Source organism: Aedes albopictus, chromosome 2 (assembly GCF_035046485.1).
Source record: "Aedes albopictus strain Foshan chromosome 2, AalbF5, whole genome shotgun sequence".
In the NCBI taxonomy this organism is placed as follows: Eukaryota; Metazoa; Arthropoda; class Insecta; order Diptera; family Culicidae; genus Aedes; species Aedes albopictus.
Genome location: NC_085137.1, coordinates 99,221,133 through 99,243,243, shown reverse-complemented (window position 1 = coordinate 99,243,243; position 22,111 = coordinate 99,221,133). Strand labels below are relative to the sequence as shown.

Here is a 22,111-nt window from a genome sequence, read left to right as displayed (position 1 = left end):
AAATTTTCTACAGTAATTGGCTTCTTTAACGGTGTTGAAATAATTCGATATTCTGAATCTGCATGTCAAACTGAGCCGAAATCCAAATTTTCATGAATTTTGGAGCCCGGGAACCTATTTAAAAATCAATTTGAAGTTTGTATGGGAGCGATTTGTCGAATCACCCCTCGTCGCAGTTTGTACTGGGTGGAGCTGTCAAACAGTTACCCAGCTTTCAAAAGGTGATTTCAAAAAATTTCTTGGAAATTGATTTTAGGTACCAAAATAAGGTTCTAAAAATCTGAAAAAAAAATCATAGTGGCTCAGAAAAACGTGCTCTTTCGTATAAAATCGAAAACTCAACATATTTTTCAAAATTTAAAAACCCAATTCCTCCAGGAACGTCTACAAGAATCCTTGCAAGAATTTATCCAGGCATTCCTCTAGGCATTCCTCCTGGAATCCCTCCAGGCATTCAATCAAGAATTCTTCCAGCAATTTCTTCAGGTAGGGTATTGTACCATTTGGGCAGGTGTACCTATTTTGTCACTTGCCGCTATGACTAAGTCAATTTTGAACCGATTGATTTGAATTTTTGTACAGAGTTAGATACTGTACGTGCCTAACTCTCTACAAAATTTCAAATCAATCAGTTCGAAATTGACTTAGTTATAGCGGCAAGTGTCCAAAATAGGTACACCTGCCCAAATGGTACAAGACCCTACTCCTCGAGGAATTCCTCCAATTCTTTCAGGAATTTTTTCATGATTTTTTTCCAAGGGATTCCTACAAAAATTTATCCAGGAATTCCTCTAGACATTCCTCCAGGAATTCCTCTAGACATTCCTCCAGGAATTCCTCTAGACATTCCTCCAGGAATTCTAGGCATTCCTCCAGGTATTTAACCAAGGAATTTCTTTAGGCATTCTTGCAGGAATTTCTCCAAGATTTCCTTCAGGAATCACCCCAAAGAATTTTCTCAAAGATTTCCTTCAAAAAATTCTACAGTAATTCCTCCAATTTTTTTACAGGAATCTTTCAAGGGTTCTTCAGAAAGTCTTCCAGGAATTTCCTCAAAAATTACCCCAGAGAATTCCTTCAAAAAGTTCTACAGTAATTCCTCCAGAAACTTTCACAGAAATTCTTTCAGGAATTTCTTCTGTAATTCCTCCAGGATTTTTTCCAATGATTTCTGCAAGAATTTATCCAGGCCATGATCCAGGCATATCTCTAGGAATTCCTCCTGGAATCCCTCCAGTCAATAAACCAGGAATTACTTCAGGTATTCCTCGAGGAATTCCTCCAATTATTCCAGGAATTTCTTCAGGATTTTTTCCAGAGATTCCTACAAGAATTTATCCTGGAATTTCTCTGGACATTCCGCTAGGAATTCTTCTAGGTATTCCTCCAGGCATTTAACCAGTAATTTATCCAGGATTTCATCCAGGAATGCAAGGGATTCTTGCAGAAATTCCTCCAGGAATTACCCCAGAGAATTCCTCTAGGCATAAACCCTAGAATCCCTCCAGGCATTTAACCAGGAATTTCTTCAGGGACTCCTCCAAGAATGTCAATAATCCTGGAATTACCCCAGCATTTTCTCTAGGAATTCCTTAAAAAAATTTACAGTAATTCCTCAGAAATTTCTCCAGGAATCCTTCAAATTTTTTTTTCAGAGATTCCTCCAAGAATTTATACAGGAATTCCTCCAGGCATTCCTCTAGGAATTCCTCAAGCAATTCCTCTAGGCATTCCTCCAGGAATCCCTGCAGGCATTCAACCTGGAATTCCTCCAAGATTTCCTCCATGAACTACATCAGGAATTTCTCCTGGAACTCCTTCAGAAATTTCTACAGCAATTCCCCCAGGAATTTCTCCAGAAATCCTTCAGGGATTACTTCAGAAATTCTTCCAGAAATTAATCCTGAAATTTTCCTAAATCGTTCTTCTTGGCTTTTACTTTAGGAATTCCTCCAGGGTTTCCTGGATTCCCCCATAATATCGCCGAAGATTCTTCCAGGGATTCCACCATAAATTCCTCAAGGCATTTCTTCAGAAATTCTTCCAGAGATTCCTCTCTAGGAATTGTTACAAGGATTCCTTCACGAATTCTTTTAGGGATTCGTCCAGGGACTTCTCTCCGAATTTCTCCAGGGATTCCTCCAGAGCTTCCTTCAGGGTGGCCACAGACTCGGGAAATTCGGGAAATGCGGGAAAAAGTCGGGAATTGAAATCCATCGGGGAATATGCGGGAATAAGTCGGGAATTTTGTTTATGATCGGGAATTTTCAAAATGATGTGTAGCGCCTCCAGAATGTAAACTCAACCCTAGATTTAGCACTTGACTCACTTTAAATGCAGATTCTTACCCAGTTTCAGAAGTTTCACTTAGGAATCTCAAAAACCAAATGATGAGATGAGATGAAATTCTGTATGTTGACGAACTTTGAAAAGGATTTTCTGATTGAGGCCATGGAGAAATTATTGACATAATTTCAAAGATTCTGTCTTGATTTTTTCTGTAGTGATTCCTTGTAAGGGAACGTCACGCAAAAATCTACCATTTTCAACCCCCCCCCCTCCACCCTGTGTCACACTTTTTGTATGAGACCTCTGAAATTTTTGTATGGGTTGTCACACTTTGTTGAACCCCCCCTCATCCCTCAAAGCGTGACGTAATTTATGGACGTTCCCTAATAGTTAAGCCTGGAACCAGAGTTTAAAATTTTCATTTTCAATGAGTGAAATTCAACGTGAAATTTGAAAATTCTTAACTGAGGGATCAAAATAAAATTCATTTTGGTGAATGAATGTTTTCATCTATTCATTCATTTTTCTGTCACTGACAATTTTCACTGAGAAATATAACTGGACCGTAACTCCCGATTATACTTCTAATCTCCTCAAAACTTATGTATAGTAGTTAATTAGAATATTAATTATCATCTCTATTCGTCCATTAAGTCGGATTGTGCGTCTGTTAACAAAAATTGGACATTTTACTACGTGCGAAAAAAAATATTCGTGACAGAGAATTGAATGAAAAAAGAGAGGCATTCAGCTGACAATGAATGTGACCAAACGCGAATGAAAAAATGAGAATGTCAATCTTCACTTTCAATCTTCGAATTTTTTACTCTCTGCCTGGAACACGTAGCGTCCGTTCCGTCGAGGTTTGAGTTTTTTTGACAGTCTCCCCATGGCAAATCCGTCAAATTACGTACTGTCACGCACACGCAAACGTATGCATTGTGTGGGGCACTTTGGTTTTTTTTTCCGAAATATCTGGCTCAGCTTTGGGACAAGTTTCAATTAATGTTTTCATTGAAACTTCAAAATTAAATTTGCTAGTGAAGGACTTCCTGAAATTATTGCTTTGCAGGAGTATTTAACGGTATTTCTAGAAATTTCTTAATGAGTTCATAGAAAAGCTTCCTGCAATCACCAAAGTCATCGCATACTATCAGTTTCGTATTGTGACCTTTTTTATTTTTTTGAACAATTTCTAAAAACATTGAAAATTCAGTCATCACGGAAGAATTTCTGGTGGACTTTTCATGGAATCATGAATTGATGACGAAATTCTGGAAGGAACTCTTATAGTGATTTCTGCGTAACGATTTGTAGAATTACTGGATTAATTTATAAATAAATACCTAGAATCCTTGCAATTCATGACATTAAAACGGAAGCGAAATTGCAAGTTGATAACCAGAAGACATGATTCTCTAGATTTTTTTTTATGATATCTTTTAATGTATGGCCTGCTAACTTAAAGAATTGTTGGCGTTACCAATGGTAAACATGAAAAGCATCTTGTACGAATTCCTTTGGGCAAACATATGAACATAAGAGTATGTATAAGAGTTCCTAACCATAGTTCCTAATGCAAATCGCAGGAATTGCTCTATGTGCTTCTTGGGGTTCTTCAGGGTTTGCTGACAAAACATTGTTCTGGAATTTTGAATATCAAAAGAAAGAAAAAAACATCTTATACTGAAATAAATTTAGGCCCATGTACCTACATCTAATGATTTTTTTTTTTTTGCGTTAGCCTGGGTTAACCCAATGGTCTGAATGCTACTCGAAACCGGTACTAGATCTCATTTTAAATCGTAAATTCATTTTCATATCCTAGAGAAATTAGAGTAAAATTGGACAATTTCCTTAAAAAAAAAAGTTGTATACTCTACGCAACAGTTTCCATAAGAAAATATTCACGAGTTTCCAAATGAGTTCTTTTAAAATGGGATTAGAAATTAAGCCCAGAATATCGAATTTTTCCTGGAATATCTAAAAAGAGCCTTACAAATTTCGTCAGAATGGTCAAAGTTTTGTTTTTCAGGGTTTGAACATTTCTCTACAAATTCAGCTAGAAATTGTTTATGAATAGAAAACCTTTTATGGCAATCCCCAGGTATTTTCTAATTTTGAGAAAAATTAAGGAATTCATCGCTAGTGCTCTCATAGCAAAACTCATATTTATTTTCTTTTTTGAAAATTTTCAATTCCCACTAAACAGGATTTTTTTACAGGAATTTATCTGAGTTGTGCATTTTTTTAAATCTTAATTTCTTAATAATTAATTGTTTACTCAATTTTTGAATAGATTTCCTGATTTACCATTAGCAGAGTATGTGAGAAAATTTCACAGACATTTATTCCGTATTTTTGCAATAAGCTTCTTCCAGGAAATTTGTTAGAAAATTCCTGGAAGAATTTCACCAGAAAACACTCCCATAATTTTGGCTATAGGAATCAAAACAGAATTACGTAAATAATGCCGTCCTTCATACCTTCATAATTCCTGGGAAAGCGTTACAACCTCCTTTAAAGAATTCACCAAAGAGCGTTTCACCTAGCCAACTAGATTTTTATTGGAACTTCATCAAGGATTTCTTTCAGATTTTTCAAAAATCTTTTGGTAATTCCGACACACATATTTTCAGGTATAGGTTTACGTTACAAGACATCCAGAATTAGAAGCAAATTTCAAGCATATGTTACATGTAAATTTTTTTCGATGTAAACGTCTCCAAAATATTTTAAAACTGTCACAGCATCACAATGACATTGTAAATATTTCAGTAAGTTTTACAGATCCACTTAGAAGCTTGAATTCTTGGATGTTTTACATGCTCCAAAGGTACAGGGTGAGGAAAAATTATCCGTGTTTTTTTTTCAGTGTAATTTTTTATTGGCAGTTGCTGAATTAAGCGTACATGCACCTTCTGAAGGATACTGTAGCACCATGAGCACGTGAATATTTCGGGGATAACGGCTGAACATTTCAGTTTGACTGAACTCCATCGCACGGAGCTAATAAGACTTTGAAGATGTGCGCCGCGCTTTTACCGAGATATTCAACAAAAGATCACTGATTTTCAAACTCTCCGGATCTCAATTTAATAAACTATTCTGTGTGGCCTATTCTTGAGCGCACGGCCTGTGCTACATGGCATAGTACGTGAAATCGTTTGAAATATACTTGACCAGAGCCTAGGACGCAATTTCTTTGGAAGAGCTACCGAACATAGTCGATAAGTTTCCTAAGTGGTTGAAGGCGTGTGTGAAAGCAAATGAGGGATATTTAGAAATCACTTTGTAAAATTTATGAAGCTTATGATTGTACCTTCCATCACTGTAAAATGTTCTGAAAATATTTTAAATGGAAATCAAGGTAATATTATTTCATCTTATCATTTTATCATTTTATCAAGAAATATTATTTCAAAAACATTTTACACGGATAATTTTTCCCCACACTGTAGATAAAGAAAAGTCGGGAAGTTTCAAAACCAATGCGGGAGAAAGTCGGGAAAAATGCGGGAATTTCAATTTTGATTTTGTGTGGCCACCCTGCAAAATTTCTTCCAGAGATTTCTCAAAAGATTTCTCTAGGGATGCGTCCAGGGATTCCTAAAGGAAATCCTCTAGTCTTTCCTCCAAAAATTCCTCAAAGAATTGGATTTCGCAGCGATTCTTCCAGAAATTCTTCCAGACATTCCTTCAGGAATTTCTCCACGCATTCCTCACGGAGTTATCCCAGAAATTCCACCAGGAATTGCTTCTGGGATTCCTCCAGGAATTTCATCAGTTATTCCTCTATGCATTGCTCCAGGAATTCTTCCATAGGTTTCTCCAGAAATTTCCTCTGGGATTCCCCCAGGAATTCCTGCAGGGATTTCTCCAGGGAATCCTCCAGGGCTTGCTCCAGGAAATCATAAAAAAACATTTTTTCCAGATCTTCTCGTCCAGGAATTTCTCCAGGGATTCCCCAGCGATTTTGCCTATAGGATTCCTTTCTTCTTCTAGGAGACCTTCTAGGAATTCCTCCAGACATTCCTCGAGAAATTCATCCAGGACATCCTCCAAGGGTTTCTCCAGTTATTGATCTAGAAATTCCTTCAAGGATTCCTCAAAGAATTCCTCCAAAAAATCATCTATGAATTCCTGCACAAATTTTACAAGGTATTTCCATAGACTAATTTCTTCGGTATTTCTTCAGAAATTTATCCAGGGATTGTTTCCATAATTCCTCTTAGGGATGACCTCCAAGAATTCATCCAGGGTTTTCCCCAGGAATTTCATCCAGGTATTCCTTCAGAAATTCCTACAGGGATTTTTTAAAAGAGTTCTAGAGATTTCTCCTGACTTTCCTCTAGTGATTGCTCCAAGGTTTCTTCCAGGAATTCCGCCAGGATTTGTCCACAAATTTCCCCAAACATTTCTTTATGATTTTCTTCAGAGATTCCTTCAGAAATTCATCCAGGAGGTCATCAAGGGATTGCTTCAGATATTCCTCCAGGTATACCCCCAAAAATGTCAAGAATTTCCCCAGAAATTCCTCCAGAGATTCCATCAGGAATTTGTCCAGAAGTTTCAATCATTTCTTCTTGATTTACTCCAGAAATTCCTCCATAAATTTCTTCTGGGATTCCTTTAGGGAATTTTAGGGATTTCCCTGGGATTTTTTTTTATCTGTATTAACGAGATATTTAGCCCTAGGCTAGTTCATCTCGGGACCCACGCTTTACTTCCCTTCCGAAGGAAGAACTCACATTTTGCGAGTTTGTCGGGAGTGGGATTCGATCCCAGGTCCTCGGCGTGATAGTCAAGTGTTCTAACCATCCCGCCAGGTCCGCTCCACCGTCCCTGGAATTTTCTCTAGGGATTCCTCCAGCGATTCCTCCCAGATTTTTTTGAGATTATGTTAGACTTTAGAGGGATACACACAGGAGCCTGAATTTTTCCAAGAAGTCATTCAGAAATCCTTTCACAAGTATCTCCAAGAAATATTTAGGGAATTTGTTCATGAATTTGTTCAGGAACCCATCCAAGAATTCCTGCAAAAATCCGTCCTACGATTCTTTCAGGTATATATTCTACGATTTGTTTTTCTCCAAGATTTTTTTTAAGAAGTTATCCATTGATTTTTTCATTAACTCCTCCAGAGATTCTTGGAGTTTTTTCACGTATGTTTTAAGGGTGTTCCTTCAGAATATCCCTGAGAGTTTCTTCCAAAAATTTGTCAAAGGAACTCCTTCAGAAATGCCCCCGGGAATGCCTCAAGGGTTTTCCTCAACTATTGTTTTTGGACTTACCAGGGAGTTTTAAGTAGGGATTTTTCTATAAATTCATGATTCCTTCCGAAAGTTTTGTAGACATTACAAAACAATATTCTGTGCTCCAGAAGAAATAATGCATGAGTAAAGTAAAATCCTTAAGATGAAACGGGACGCCGTGTTATTTTTCCTATCTTGCTTCTCTTTCTAACAATTTGCCTCGCGAATTTGAAGATGGAATCTCGTGTTCTATCGCACTGAAGATGCTGAAAACCAATCAGCATATGCACTGCAAGTGAGCATACACAACGATAGGTTTATGATGCAATATGAAGTAGAATTTTAGATTACCATCTTAATGGTACCGTGTAAAAAAACGCGTTATTTAAAAAAAAAACGTCGTAAAAAAGTCACGGTAGATGTAAACCTGGCTAATTACGGCGTTTTACGACGTTTTTTAAAATAATGCTGTTTGCGTGAAAAAAAACCGCGTAAAAATGCTTAAGTGTACGTATAAATGACCGAAATCTGGTTACGCCTTTTACCTAGGAGGAATTACTGGACGAATTCGGGGAGGAATTCCCGAAAGAAGCCGAGAGAAATTCCGGATGGAATACATTGCTGACAGAATTCCGGGAAATGTATTTGAAGGAATTCTAGGAAGAATTCCTGAACGAATCCCGAGAAGAATTCTTGGAAGAATTTCGAGAAGAATGGCTGAATTGCTGAAGGTATCCTGTAAGGAATTCCTAAAGAACACCGGGAGTTATTCTGTCCAAAGACAAATTTCTGAGGGTATCATAGGGTAAATTTCTGGAGAAATCCAAGGAATAATTTTTGAAAGATACTTGGAATAAATTTCTGATGGAATCCCGGGAGGAAATCGCGGAAGGAATCCCAGGAGGAATTTTGAAAGGAATTCCTAGGATATTCCGGAAAGAATACCGAATGGAATTCCCAAACGAATTTTAGAGGGGAATTTTTGAAGGACACTCAGGATGAATTGTGGGAAAAAAACTTAAGAAGAATTCTGGAAGGTATCCTACGAGGAATTTCTGAAGGATTTCTTATAAGAATCCAGGAAGAAATCGCTTGGAAATCTTGGGAATATTCTGGAAGAAAGCTCAGAAAGAATTTGTGAACGAATTTCAGGAGAAAGAATTTTCCGGATGAATCTAGGAAACTATTCCTAATGGCATGCCTGCAATAATTTCTGGATGAATTGGGTTTTTAAATTTTGTAAAATGTATTGATTTTTTTGATTTTATACGAAAGAGCACCTTTTTCTGGGCCACTATGATTTTTTTCAGATTTTTAGAACTTTGTTTTGGTACCTAAAATCAATTTCAAAGAGATTTTTTGAAATCACCAACTGCTAGACAGCTGCTCCCAGTATAAAATGCGACGAGGAGTGATTCGACAAATCACTCCCATACCATACTTCAAATTATTTTTTAAATAGGTTCCCGGGCACCGAAAATCATGAAAATTTGGATATCGGCTCAGTTTGGAATGCAGATTCAGAATATGCAACTATCTCAACACCGTTTAAGAAGCCAATTACAGACGGAAGCTGTGGATAAAATCCTGAAACATGAATTTGAGAAAATTGGCAAGGAAATACTGGATGAATTCCTAACATAATCTCCGGTAAAATTCCTGGCTTCTAAAAATTCAAGATGGTACATGTTGGAGAAATTTTGTAAAAGAATCTGTGGATGAATTTAATAGAAGAATCCATGAAGAAATCCATGACGCAATAGGAATCTCTGGAGAAATTCCTTTGGGAACCCCAAGAGAAATTTGAAGATTCCTAGAAAAATAAAATACCCAGAATAAATTTCTGTAAGAAAGTCCACGAGCGGAAACCGTGGAAAAAAACTTACTGGGAAATATTTAGCAAACCTTTGGGTAGATATTTTTGGAAAACTTCCCATAAGGATCTCCTGAAGACAAATACCTAGGTGGAATGATTGAATTAGAAATGTGCACAAGACACCCTTAAAGACAAATCTTCAGATTACTGAAGAAAAACCGGAGAAATCTCGGAAAATGCCAGGGCACATGGCGCAGTGGTTACACGTTCATAGGCCGATGGTCCCCCTGGCACTGACTGAACTGGAAAAGAAACAACATCCACATCATTGTTCTCATCATTCTACCAGACAAAGTAGAAAAGTGAAGGCAGCACAACGGGAACCATGTCGAAATACCCAGAAATAACTGAGTTCGATCTGCGCGTAGAATGCGTCTTTTTCTTTATCAGTACTTCCTGAGAGGGGGCTGTTCACGTTGGTAACCTGGTTCGTCGCTGGGGTCATTGCCGTTGGACTCGGTTCGTATTACATATTCTATTTCTGATTTTCCTTTGCAATTCTTTTTCACAGCTGGCTTGCAGGACCGGACATCAACCTCCTTCACAATGGAGCTTAGAGTCCTTCTCTAGCACTCGGACGTCGATCAGCCGAACAATGTGGATAACAGACGCTGTTCTGTGCCGTTTCGTTTTGAGAGCTCTTCTGATTATATCCAGGTATGTACTTTGATTTTATTTTGCAATGTTTATGAAAGATCTCAATGAATATCTCTTCTACTCCACAGTGGTACAGGAAGCGGTCTTCTCCGGCGATGCCAACATCCCCACCATCTGGAGGTCCGGCAGTGCCACTTCAAATGATTATCGCACGTCTCGCAGCTGATACAGCACCTCCAGGACACGCCGACTTCTACGTTGAGAAATCATCAGCTGGGTACCGTGGGAATTCATCAGCTGGGTACCGTCGATTTGTCGTGTCTACCCAAGCGATACCAACAAAATGTACAAACGGGAGTCGAACGTTTACGGATCGACACCACGCTGCTGGGGTTTGATATGCGGAAATAGGAGCTACAGTTTTGAAGACCAGTCGGAGTCGGCTACCATGATCGACTAAGGAAGCAATGTCGAATTTAGAACCCGTCCTCATGTGTCACCATGCAGCTTTCGCGGGATTCCCCGTTAAGACCGGTAAGCTGACACATTTCATACGTAAGAAATCTCCCAGATTTTTTATCTGTTTGTTCCTCTTTTCAGAGATCCTGCTTTTCCACGTAATGAACGCGATCCTCTAATATTTGGAAACGAGTTCGCGATAAAAGCGCAGCAGTCTGCAAGAGAGCGAGGAGCGCACCTCCATTATCGACATTAATATTACTGTTTCAACGTGCCGACAGAGTACGTGCATGGTAACGATGCCTGTAATAAGATAAAATTATGTAATATGTATATTAAATATTGAAAAAATAAAATAAGCATAGGTACAGTATTCGTACTGCGTTGTAAACAACCTTTACTATCGACTTTTCCCCAATGGCTGATTAAATTGGGTTTTATCCTTTTTCGACTTGAATTAAGTATAGTTCTGATATTTTCTGCAACTATACTGAATTCTGAACGAAAAAGGCAAAAATCCAATTTAATCAACCATTCGGGGAGCTTTTTCAATAAATTTAATTTACATCGCTTCCACTACATCATGAAAAGTACGTCGAATTCATTACATCGCGAAAATTACATCGGATCTGTTTATTACATCAACAGCCGTCGAGTACATCGGGCTGTGTAATATTAATCGATCGATGTAACGACCTGGTTGCAGCGATTTCGATGTAATATTCAACAACTTTTTTTGCTGTGTGGAGACCCCAATTTACTTGAATTATGTTTATGAACAATTGCTTATGAACGCATGTTAGTGACGTTCGACACTAATACTACAAAGCACACTCAGGGTTTGTTCACGATGTTTCATAAGATCGTTTGATTTAATTCAAGAAGCGTTTCTATTTTTAGTAACCTAATAATGTCCAAGTATCTTTTGTTAAATTACGGAAATGGTCAACTATTCAGCATTTATAGCGATGTCGAAAAATGTCTGCGAAGTCGCAATCATTCAAAAAAAAAAAAAATGACACAGATAAACTAGCTGTTAAAGATTATGCTGTTGTTTTGCAGTTTATAGATCTCGAAATTATTTATTACAAACTTCCTGAGTTTTGTTGTGTGTTTATAAATTTTGAATCCTAATTTGATAAAGTTGCATTAAATTGAAATGATTGAGCGAACTACAAATCGTATGCTTGAAATGAAATGAGAGGGGAATTTATTGGGAAAAGAAATTCGCTATACAATTAATATTAGGCAAGACTGAACTAGATACCTAATAACTTAGTGGGTTAAGACTACTAGTAAAATCGAATTAAACTTTATGCTACATATTTGTTTAAAAATTACTGCTAAGCAAAATGTTAATGCATAGTACACTTAAATAGATGCAGATTGCATCACAACATAGTAAAAAGTGATTTAGAAATTTATAGCAAGAAACGAGAAATTGAATCCAATTAAAATATAATATGGTCATCGCACAGACAAAGTTATCCTATTCTATTTGTGGATTGATTAATAATAGAGTAAACAAATAATGAATCAGGCATTCGGAACGCACATGTCAACAGCATTGATTGACAGTAGACGGATTATGTTGAGCCCTCCGTTTGAAACCACATTCGGGACCGTTAGGAAAACGAAAGATTTTAAAAATAATGCCTGCCAATGGCGCTTAATTAATTATGTATTACGTGGATTTAAAAATCATTTTCCTTTTAGAATATCACATGTAGTCTTATAAATATTCTAGTTCTTTTGAATCAATCAATAGTGGTTTATAAGACACTAGTACCTCAATGTTGCTATTTTTCATCGTTTAACTGCTCATCAGAGCTCATCATCTCTGGACGAACATTTGAAAAGGGCCTATCTGCTTTGCGTAAACAAACATGTTTTTGTCTCTGTAGGGCCCATCTGCATCCACCCACGCACATCAACACCCTTATCAGAAAGAGTGTTCTTCAAGCTATCTGTTAAGGGTGTTGATGTGCGTGGGTGGATGCAGATGGGCCCTGCAGAGACAGAAACATGTTTGTTTACAAAAAGCAGATAGGCCCTTTTCAAATGTTCGTCCAGATCTGTATTTTGATTGAGTGTGATTACGCTGTGTTCTGATCATCGATGATTATCAGCAGGAGATCGAAAAACGTAATAAAAGCGCTAACGATTGTGTCAATATCTACTGGTTCCGCAACGCGCAATTGTTCGAAACAGCCATACCGAATGGATTTATTGGGAAAGTTACAACACCGATACTGGTGGCGCACGCAGAAAGAACATTCGAATAATACCTCCACAAATTTACACACAAGCTAATTGACGTCTCGCGATGAGTGCTTTGAGCGGTGAAAATGACGGCTTGACGGCGTCTGCTCAACGGCGAGAAAGATAACCGATATCGCAGAACGGTGTTGAACCTAATCGTGTGCTGTTCGTACAGACGATTCTTTCTACAAGACTATGGACTATGGTTAACAACGAATCAAGGCTACTCGCCTTTATTTTCAGAAATCAAATAATTTGAACGTATGAAACATTTTGAAAGTTCGTTTCTGTATCCAAATATAGGAAATATAGCAATTCCAGTCTATTTGGAGAAGATACTAGTCCATAAAAGATCAATTGAAGAAAAGTTATCTTAGTCCATTTGGCATTAATCCAGTCTGCAAAAGAAAAGACCAGATGTAGGGGATTTATTCCAGTCCATTTGGCAATCCAGTCTACCATGAGATGAAGGAAGAGAAACTTCAGTCCATCTATGGTAAAGGGATACGCAAAGGAAACTCAATGTTTCAGTCTGCATTACAAAAGACCAAATGAAGGAGATTCGTCTCAGTCCATTTGGCAGTCCAGTCTATCATGAGATGAAGGAAGTGGAACTTCAGTCCATCTATGGTAAAGGGATACGCAAAGGAAACTCAATGTTTCAGTCTGCATTACAAAAGACCAGATGAAGGAGATTCGTCTCAGTCCATTTGGCAGTCCAGTCTATCATGAGATGAAGGAAGTGAAACTTCAGTCCATCTATGATAAAGGGATACGCAAAGGAAACTACACACGTTTCAGTCTGCAATAAAGAAGACCATATGAAGGCGATTCGTCTCAATTCATTTGGCAATCTGGTTTACCACATGATGTGAGAAGATTATTGATCGTTAGATTATCACATTTAGTGGTGAAGATATTTATGGAGTTTATAGACGTATACATAAATAATAGTAGTTGAAGTTTCGTTTCAGGATATTGAAAAAAAAGAAGAAGTGAATGTGATGATAAGTGAAAATCTTGTAAACATCGTAGACACGGAAATTTAATGGTATGTTATACTGTTTGTTGAAAAAGAGAAAAGTAAGGAACTTATATACAGCTAAGTATAAAAATAAGTTTATGTTTAATAATAAATAACTTTATATATATTTCCAACACATTTAGACTGAAGTTAACGATTTCTCAAACATGATAGATGACGCTATACAATTCCCATTTTGATGCTGTTAACACCGAGGTCAAATTCCAAGGACTACTACTGTGTAGTGAATATGATGATGATGATAATAAATTATTCATAATGGCATTGAAAAATGATCGATCTTCAAAGTTCACCAATACTAAAAATAGGACATCAATTATGTTCAGTGTATGCCATTTGGATGTGGCCTGCAGAAAAGAGAATGCAATGGAAGCATTACCAGTGACACCACCATGCGCGTGTGTGCGTGATCAGTAGAAGCGTGATTCAAATCATGATGCCTGGAAATATGAATGGAATGTTGGAATCGATCACGGAGAGATGAAAGGAGGATTGTGATGCGAGCGATGCGAGAGAATGTTATGATGGGAAGAATGGATGTGTGTGTGAGTGAGAGAAGAACTGGTGACTCGATGGAAAAGAAATGAGGCCGTCATTCTGTAGACGATTTTTGTGGCGGATAGACGCCTTTCGAAATTCGCGAAAGAAAAGAAAGCGGATTAAGTTTACAATATGGAGTGTGAATATTTAGTTTCATTCAAAGTGGTTCCGGATACTACATGGCGCGGTTGGTAGGTTGTGTGTTGGTTTGAAAAGAAATCTGAAGCGCAATTTTGCAAGAGATACCTATATTTGGACGAGCGGTTTCAAAAAGTGCGGACGAGTGGGTACCGACACTTGTAAATAATAATGTGCGGACGAGTGGGTACCGACACAATGAAAAAAAAGTGCGAGCGAGTGGGTTCCGACACTAGAATAAATGCAGTGCGGACGAGTGGGTACCGACACGAGAAAATAATAATGTGCGGACGAGTGCGTACCGACACAATGAAAAAAAAAGTGCGGACGAGTGGGTACCGACACTGCTTACAAATAATAATGTGCGGACGACTGGGTTCCGACACAATGAAAAATGTGCAGACGAGTGAGTTCTGACAACAAAAAAAAATGCGAACGAGTGGGTTCCGACATAGAACAAAACGAAGTGTGAACGAGTGAGTTCCGCTTCCGATACGATGATGAATGTGCAGACGAGTGGGTTCTAATACAATAACAAAAAGCAGTCGTGTGGGTTTCAGCACACACAAAAATGAGCCATGATACAGTTGGGTAGACTAACTATACGGAAATAAGAAAAATTCTAGAGGATGTATGAGTCTCAATGAACTTAATTGGTTCTGGACTGTATTTTGAATGACCTTAAATTTGTTTAGATTGAATTGGCTTGTATTGGATTTGGATTGAATTAAAATTGAATTTGAATTACATTTAAATTGGATTTGGATTGGATTTGGTTTGCATTTAGATAGGATTGGATGGGATTTCGATTCGTATGGATTGGATTTGAATTGGTTTCGGATTGGATTCGAATGTGAATTGGGATTGAATCTGCACTGCATTGGCTTATACTGGATTTGGATTGAATAAGAATTTGATTCGGGTTACAATGAAATTGGATTTGATTTTATTGGATTTGGATTGGGTTTGGATCTGATTTGGATTGGATTTGGAATGGATTTGGATTGGACTTGGATTGGATTTGGATTGGATCTGGATTGGATTTGGATCGGATTTGGATTAGATTTGGATTGGATTTGGGTTGGATTTGGATTGGATTGAGAATGGATTTCGATTGGATTTGGATTGCATGTGGATTGGAGTTGGATTTGATTTGGATTGAATTTGGATTGGATTCGGATGTCATTTGGATGGAATCTGCACTAATTTCGCTTATATTGGATTTTGATTAGATTTAGATTGAGTTTGGATTGGATTTATATTATATTTGGATATGATTTGGACTGGAACTAGATAGGATTGGACTGGATTGGATTGAATTTGGATTGGATTTGGAATGGATTTGGATTGGACTTGGAATAGATTTGGATTGGATTTGCATTGGAGTTGGATTGGATTTGGATTTAGATACGATTGGACTGGATTGGATTTAGATGCGATTGGACTGGATTGGATTTGGATTGGTTGGATTTGGATTGGGTAGGCCCATATAGCCGAGGCGGTAAACGCACGGGTATTCAGCATGACCATGCTGAGGGTGACGGGTTCGATTCCCGGTCGGTCCAGGATCTTTTCGTAAAGGAAATTTCCTTGACTTCCTTGGGCATAGAGTATCTTCGTGCCTGCCACACGATATACACATGCAAAATGGTCATTGGCAGAGGAAGCTCTCAGTTAAAAACTGTGGAAGTGCTCATAGAACACTAAGCTGAGAAGCAGGCTTTGTTCCAGTGAGGACGTTACGCCAAGAAGAAGAAGAAGAAGAAGGATTTGGATTGGATTTGGATTAGATTTGGATTGGATTTGGACTTGGATTTGGATTGGATTTGGATTGGATTTGGATTGGATTTGGATTGGATTTGGATTGGATTTGGATTGGATTTGGATTGGATTTGGAGTGGATTTGGGTTGGATTTGGATTTGGATTGGATCAGGATCGGATTTGGATCGGATTTGGATCGTATTTGGATTGGATTGGATTGGATTTAAATTGGATTTAGATTGGATTTGGATTGGATCTGGATTGTATCTGGATTGGATATGGATTGGATATGGATTTCGGTTGGATTTGGATTGGATCAGGATTGGATTTGGATCGAATTTGGATCGTATTTGGATTAGATTTGGATTGGATTTGGGTTGGATTTGGATTGGACTTGGATTTGATTTGGATTGGATTTAGAATGGATTTGGATTGGATTTCGATTGAATATGGATTGGGTTTGGATTGGATTGGGATTGGATTTGGATTGGATTTGGATTGGATTTGGATTGGATTTGGATTTTGGTTGGATTTGTATTGGATAAGGATTGGATTTGGATTGGACTTGGATTTGATTTGGATTGGTTAAGAATGGATTTGGATTGGATTTCGATTGAATATGGATTGAATGTGGATTGGATTTGGATTGGATTTGGATTGGATTTGGATTTGGATTGGATTTGGATTCCAGTTGGATTTGGATTGGATCAGGATTGGATTTGGATCGAATTTGGATCGTATTTAGATTAGATTTGGATTGGATTTGTGTTGGATTTGGATTGGACTTGATATGGATTGGATTTAGAATGGATTTGGATTGGATTTGGATTGGATTTGGATTGGATTTGGATTGGATTTGGATTGGATTTGGATTGGATATGGATTGGATATGGATTGGATTTGGATTGGATATGGATTGGATTTAAATTGGATTTGGATTGGATTTGGATCTAGATTTGGATTGGATTAAGATACGATTGGGCTGGATTGGATTGGATTGCATTGGATATAAATTGGATTGGATGTGGATTGGAGTTGGATTAGAATTGGATTTGATTTGGATTTAATTCGGATTGTATTTGGATTGGATTCGGATGTCATTTGGATTGAATCTGCACTAATTTGGCTTATATTGGATTTGGATTGAATTAGAATTGGATTTAGACAGGATTGAATTCTGATTGGTTCGGATTTGAGTTGGATTGGATATGGATGGAATTGGATTGGATTTTAATTGGATTTTGATTAGATTTCGATGAGACTGGGTTGAATCTGGATTGGATTTAAATTGGATTTTGATTGAATTTGGATTGCATTTGGATTGGATTTGGATTGGATTTAGATTGAATTTGGATTGCATTTGGATTGGATTTGTTGTAGATTTGGATTGAACTTCGATTGGATTTGGATTGCGTTTGGATTGGAATTGAATCGGATTTTTATTGGATTTGGTTTGGATTTGTATAAGATTTGGATTGGATTTGGATTGGATTTGAGTTGGATTTCGATTGGATTTCGATTGGATGTGGGTAGGATTTGGATTAGTTTTGGATTGGATATTAATTGGATTTGGATTAGATTGGATTTGGATTGAATTTGATTTGGATCGGATTTGGATTGGATTGGATTTGGATTGGATTTTGATTGCATTTCGATTGAATTTAGATTGGAAGTGGATTAGATTTGGATTGAAATCGGATAAAAAATTTGGATAGGATTTGAACTTTTATTCGGTGTTTAAATACTGTCCAAATTAAAGTTGATTTTTAATTGGATTTGTATTGGTTTAGATTCAGATTAGATATGCATTTACATTGAATTTGCATTGGATTCAGATGAGATCTAGATTTGGAAATTATTTGGACTGCTTTCAGATTTAATTTGGAATTCCTTTGGATTTAGATTTTCATTGAATTTAGATTAAATTCAGAATGGGTTTGGATTGGATTTGGATTGGATTTTTACTAGATTTTGAATAGATTTGAATTCATCTGGATCTGAATTGGATTTGGATCGGATTTGGTTTGAGTTTGGATTAAAACCGAATAGATTCTGATTTTATATTTTATTTCTGGATTATGGATCAGATTGTTTTGTCTTAGTAAATTTGGTCATCACTTCACAATTGCATGGAAAATAAAGTATTGATTTTATATTGGAAATCAATTTTAGGTTAAATAATGATTTTTTAAGTGTAGAGAAGGAGGCGAATGTAGTGAATATGATGATGATGATAATAAATTATTCATAATGGCATTGAAAAATGATCGATCTTCAAAGTTCACCAATACTAAAAATAGGACATCAATTATGTTCAGTGTATGCCATTTGGATGTGGCCTGCAGAAAAGAGAATGCAATGGAAGCATTACCAGTGACACCACCATGCGCGTGTGTGCGTGATCAGTAGAAGCGTGATTCAAATCATGATGCCTGGAAATATGAATGGAATGTTGGAATCGATCACGGAGAGATGAAAGGAGGATTGTGATGCGAGCGATGCGAGAGAATGTTATGATGGGAAGAATGGATGTGTGTGTGAGTGAGAGAAGAACTGGTGACTCGATGGAAAAGAAATGAGGCCGTCATTCTGTAGACGATTTTTGTGGCGGATAGACGCCTTTCGAAATTCGCGAAAGAAAAGAAAGCGGATTAAGTTTACAATATGGAGTGTGAATATTTAGTTTCATTCAAAGTGGTTCAAATCAAAAATCATGGATTACTATCTATTTGTAACGAACGGGAACGAGAATATCCTCGCACGATGGTTTAGTATTCAACCAAAAATGAACTTTGCAACTTACTTAAACTTAGATTTGATGCCAAATGTATTCCACAATTATAAACTATTAGGTGTCATTAGAAACTAATGTTTGAATGATTTAGGCTCAGAGTATTGTTCAAATTTTAATAAAGTTGGGGAAAGATGTAGTAGGCTGTGCAGAGGGTGACATGAGGTCAACAGAGAATAAACGTCACTTTGATACCAATCGTCAATCTACAAACAGTGTTTTATTGGAACGTTACATCCATCTCTTTATATACCTGGTACAATTCGTAGTTCATGCGTAGTTCGCTCACCGACGAACCGACGTGACAGTGGTGTTTCAAAACTGTCCCCCCTAAATTTAACGGTCGACCAGCCAGGCTCCTGGCATGAATGAAATTTATCGTAGCCAACATCTAACTGCCTTATACTCATATTCGTGCAAATTGAAACGAGCGTGCAATCAACAAACGCAGCTTTTGTTTGATGTTGTGAGCCACACACGAAATCACATTCACAATGCGTGTTTGTTGGGTTGCTTTATTCAACTAATCGCATGCTCCTCTTACCGTACATTAGTATTAATGCGAGTTTGAAGTGTTTTGTGATCATAAGAGGTGGAAAAAATGATTCCAAAAACTGATCAACAAACCAAAATAAACGTTAAACAAAATATTGTTGATGTTTTCGCATTTGACAGTGGGCGCTATTTATTAGCGCCCAGGACATCCTCTCTACCATGATTCCAATGCATTGATATAGGCCGTGTCAGGGGCCTGCGACCAGCAAAGCGAGCGAACGCTTCTGTCAAATCAGCGCAGGCACGAACCTTTTCCTATATGAATACACAGGGGTTTGGAGACAAGCTATCAAAACAACGCGAATCGTTATAGAGGAGGCAGTAGTGTTCGGCTGTTTTTCATCATGGCGTCGGGGACAACAAATTTGAATTTATTTGTTCTAGCTGTCACGTCGGTTCGTCGGTGCTACAATGCCAAAATAGTAGCAACAATCAATATGCAACTGGCAATTCGCCCGTGGCTCCAGTTACATCAAATTTCAACGACCCTGTTCCCCCAGTACATCATTTTTGAATGGACAGAAGGAGGCGGCGCTTTCACCATAGATTTAACTTTCACGATTTGTACTGTCAATCGTGTTTACAACTGGCAACATGTTCGTCATCAGCGTAGCCTAAAATCTCGGTGCACGAAGGCGATCAGTAGATCAATTTGTAGACGGAACATCCGGAACATCAATCTTGCAGAAATCAACGGATTGGCTCGCATTGTCCTACCCAGAGCTTTAATGATTAATCATAAATTTAATCATGATTAATGATTAATGATTAAGATTAATCAAAAATCATTAATCATAATCACAAAAAAATCTCATTTAATCATTAATCATTAATCTAATCACACTGATTTCACAATTTAATCATTAATCAGTAATCATAATCATAAGAAAAAAACATTAATCAATCATTAATCATTCATCACCATAAATGATTCACCATATAAAATATATGATTCATTTTGAATTGGTTCAAATGCTGTTCTAAATAATATAATTTATGATTCTTTTCTTAAAAATCTTCCAGATAGAGTTATCTTTTACTTTTGGAACTTAAAAAATATTTTAAACAACAAATATATTTTAATCATTCCCAGTTTTTGTGATTGATTAATCATGATTAATCATGATTTTTAATCAATGAGCCATTTTTAATCATTAATCATAATCAATAATCACAGTTAAAATTAATTTTAATCATTAATCATAATCATTAATCATCCCAAAAATCAAATTAATCATTAATCATAATCAATAATCACCGAAATTGGAAATTTAATCATCAATGATTAATCATGATTAAAATTTTTGTTAATCATGAACGCTCTGGTCCTACCCAACTAACAATCGCTCATTTAACAGGCACCATTACGACGGATTAATTCAGCATAATGTTGAATAACATTTGAATTATTTTCACGTACAACCTATGTTCGGGTTTTGTTCACACAAATTTGGAGAAGTTATAAAGCATCATGTTGTGCACCAACTTAATTTTTTGTTGTACAAAGCGTTTTACAAATGTACAAGAAAGTTGTTATTAAGCATTGGCAAAAATGACTGAAAATACATAAAATGCAAAAATTTCGAACTCTCACGAGAGTAATTATTTGCTCTCATGTTGAGAACACCTATTATGAAATAAGAATTACATATAAAATTACCTAAATGTGGATTAGAACTCGAGACCTGTCGATTGCCAGCCGCATGCCTTCCTATCTGCGCCATCCTAGAGATGGTGGGATGCAGCACTCAAAGCAAAACATAATCTTCCCATGACTCAATAATAATCACTCCTGAACTTGTGTTCAGCAGTGGTGAATAAGCACAGCACGTGGTAATCAACTGAACAACGCCTTATACTTCAACAGCTGTTCAGCCCAAAACACGTGTTTTCCATTCTGATTTCGCTGTCAGTATTTTTATCGCACGGTGAGATAACTTGTATCGAATGCGGCCAAAAAGTGTTGGTTCTTATTGAAAATATTGTTTCCAGACGAACTAATTGCGATATGAATATGTTTTTATTTTCATTATTAAATATCGATCTTTAAAAATATATGACAATATGTGGTGCGGTATGGTCTTGGACATGGTGCATTCACAGCATCTGTTCAGGTAATCTACTCATGCTCAGTCGAAGATCCGCTAAGCAATTTGCTTTTGTCATGGAATCTTGATATTATGTTCAATAAATTGTACATAAAGTTGTTTAGGTATACTTGAAATGTGTCAATTTCTGAATGCTGTTCGATTATCTAGGTGACTGTGGGAACAATATTCAGTAAACATGACAGCACTGAAATGTCAAATGCATCGATCCAAGCGTCTCGTACAATCGAACTGCTGCGGAAGATAAAAAAATATAATAATCAAGGTACAAGATATCTTGTTACAGACTAATAATAATAAATAAATGCCTCATTTTTACGTTGATTACATCTCTTGGCACTCAATGTTAATCTACATAATTCTATTCTCTTTTATTTTATGTGATTCGTTTAAAATTTTGTTTTTTTAACAACTTGGTTGTTAGTTTTAGCCAT

General features: G+C 37.0%; 1 long non-coding RNA gene across 1 annotated transcript; it reads left to right on the top strand.

Annotated features, from left to right (window-relative positions):
• Window positions 1-9,640: 9,640 nt before the first annotated feature.
• Window positions 9,641-11,230, top strand: LOC109406479 (uncharacterized). The gene is made up of 3 exons (XR_003894203.2): window positions 9,641-10,077; window positions 10,146-10,551; window positions 10,618-11,230. It is a non-coding gene; the product is annotated as an uncharacterized LOC109406479 (long non-coding RNA).
• The last annotated feature ends 10,881 nt before the right edge of the window (window positions 11,231-22,111 follow it).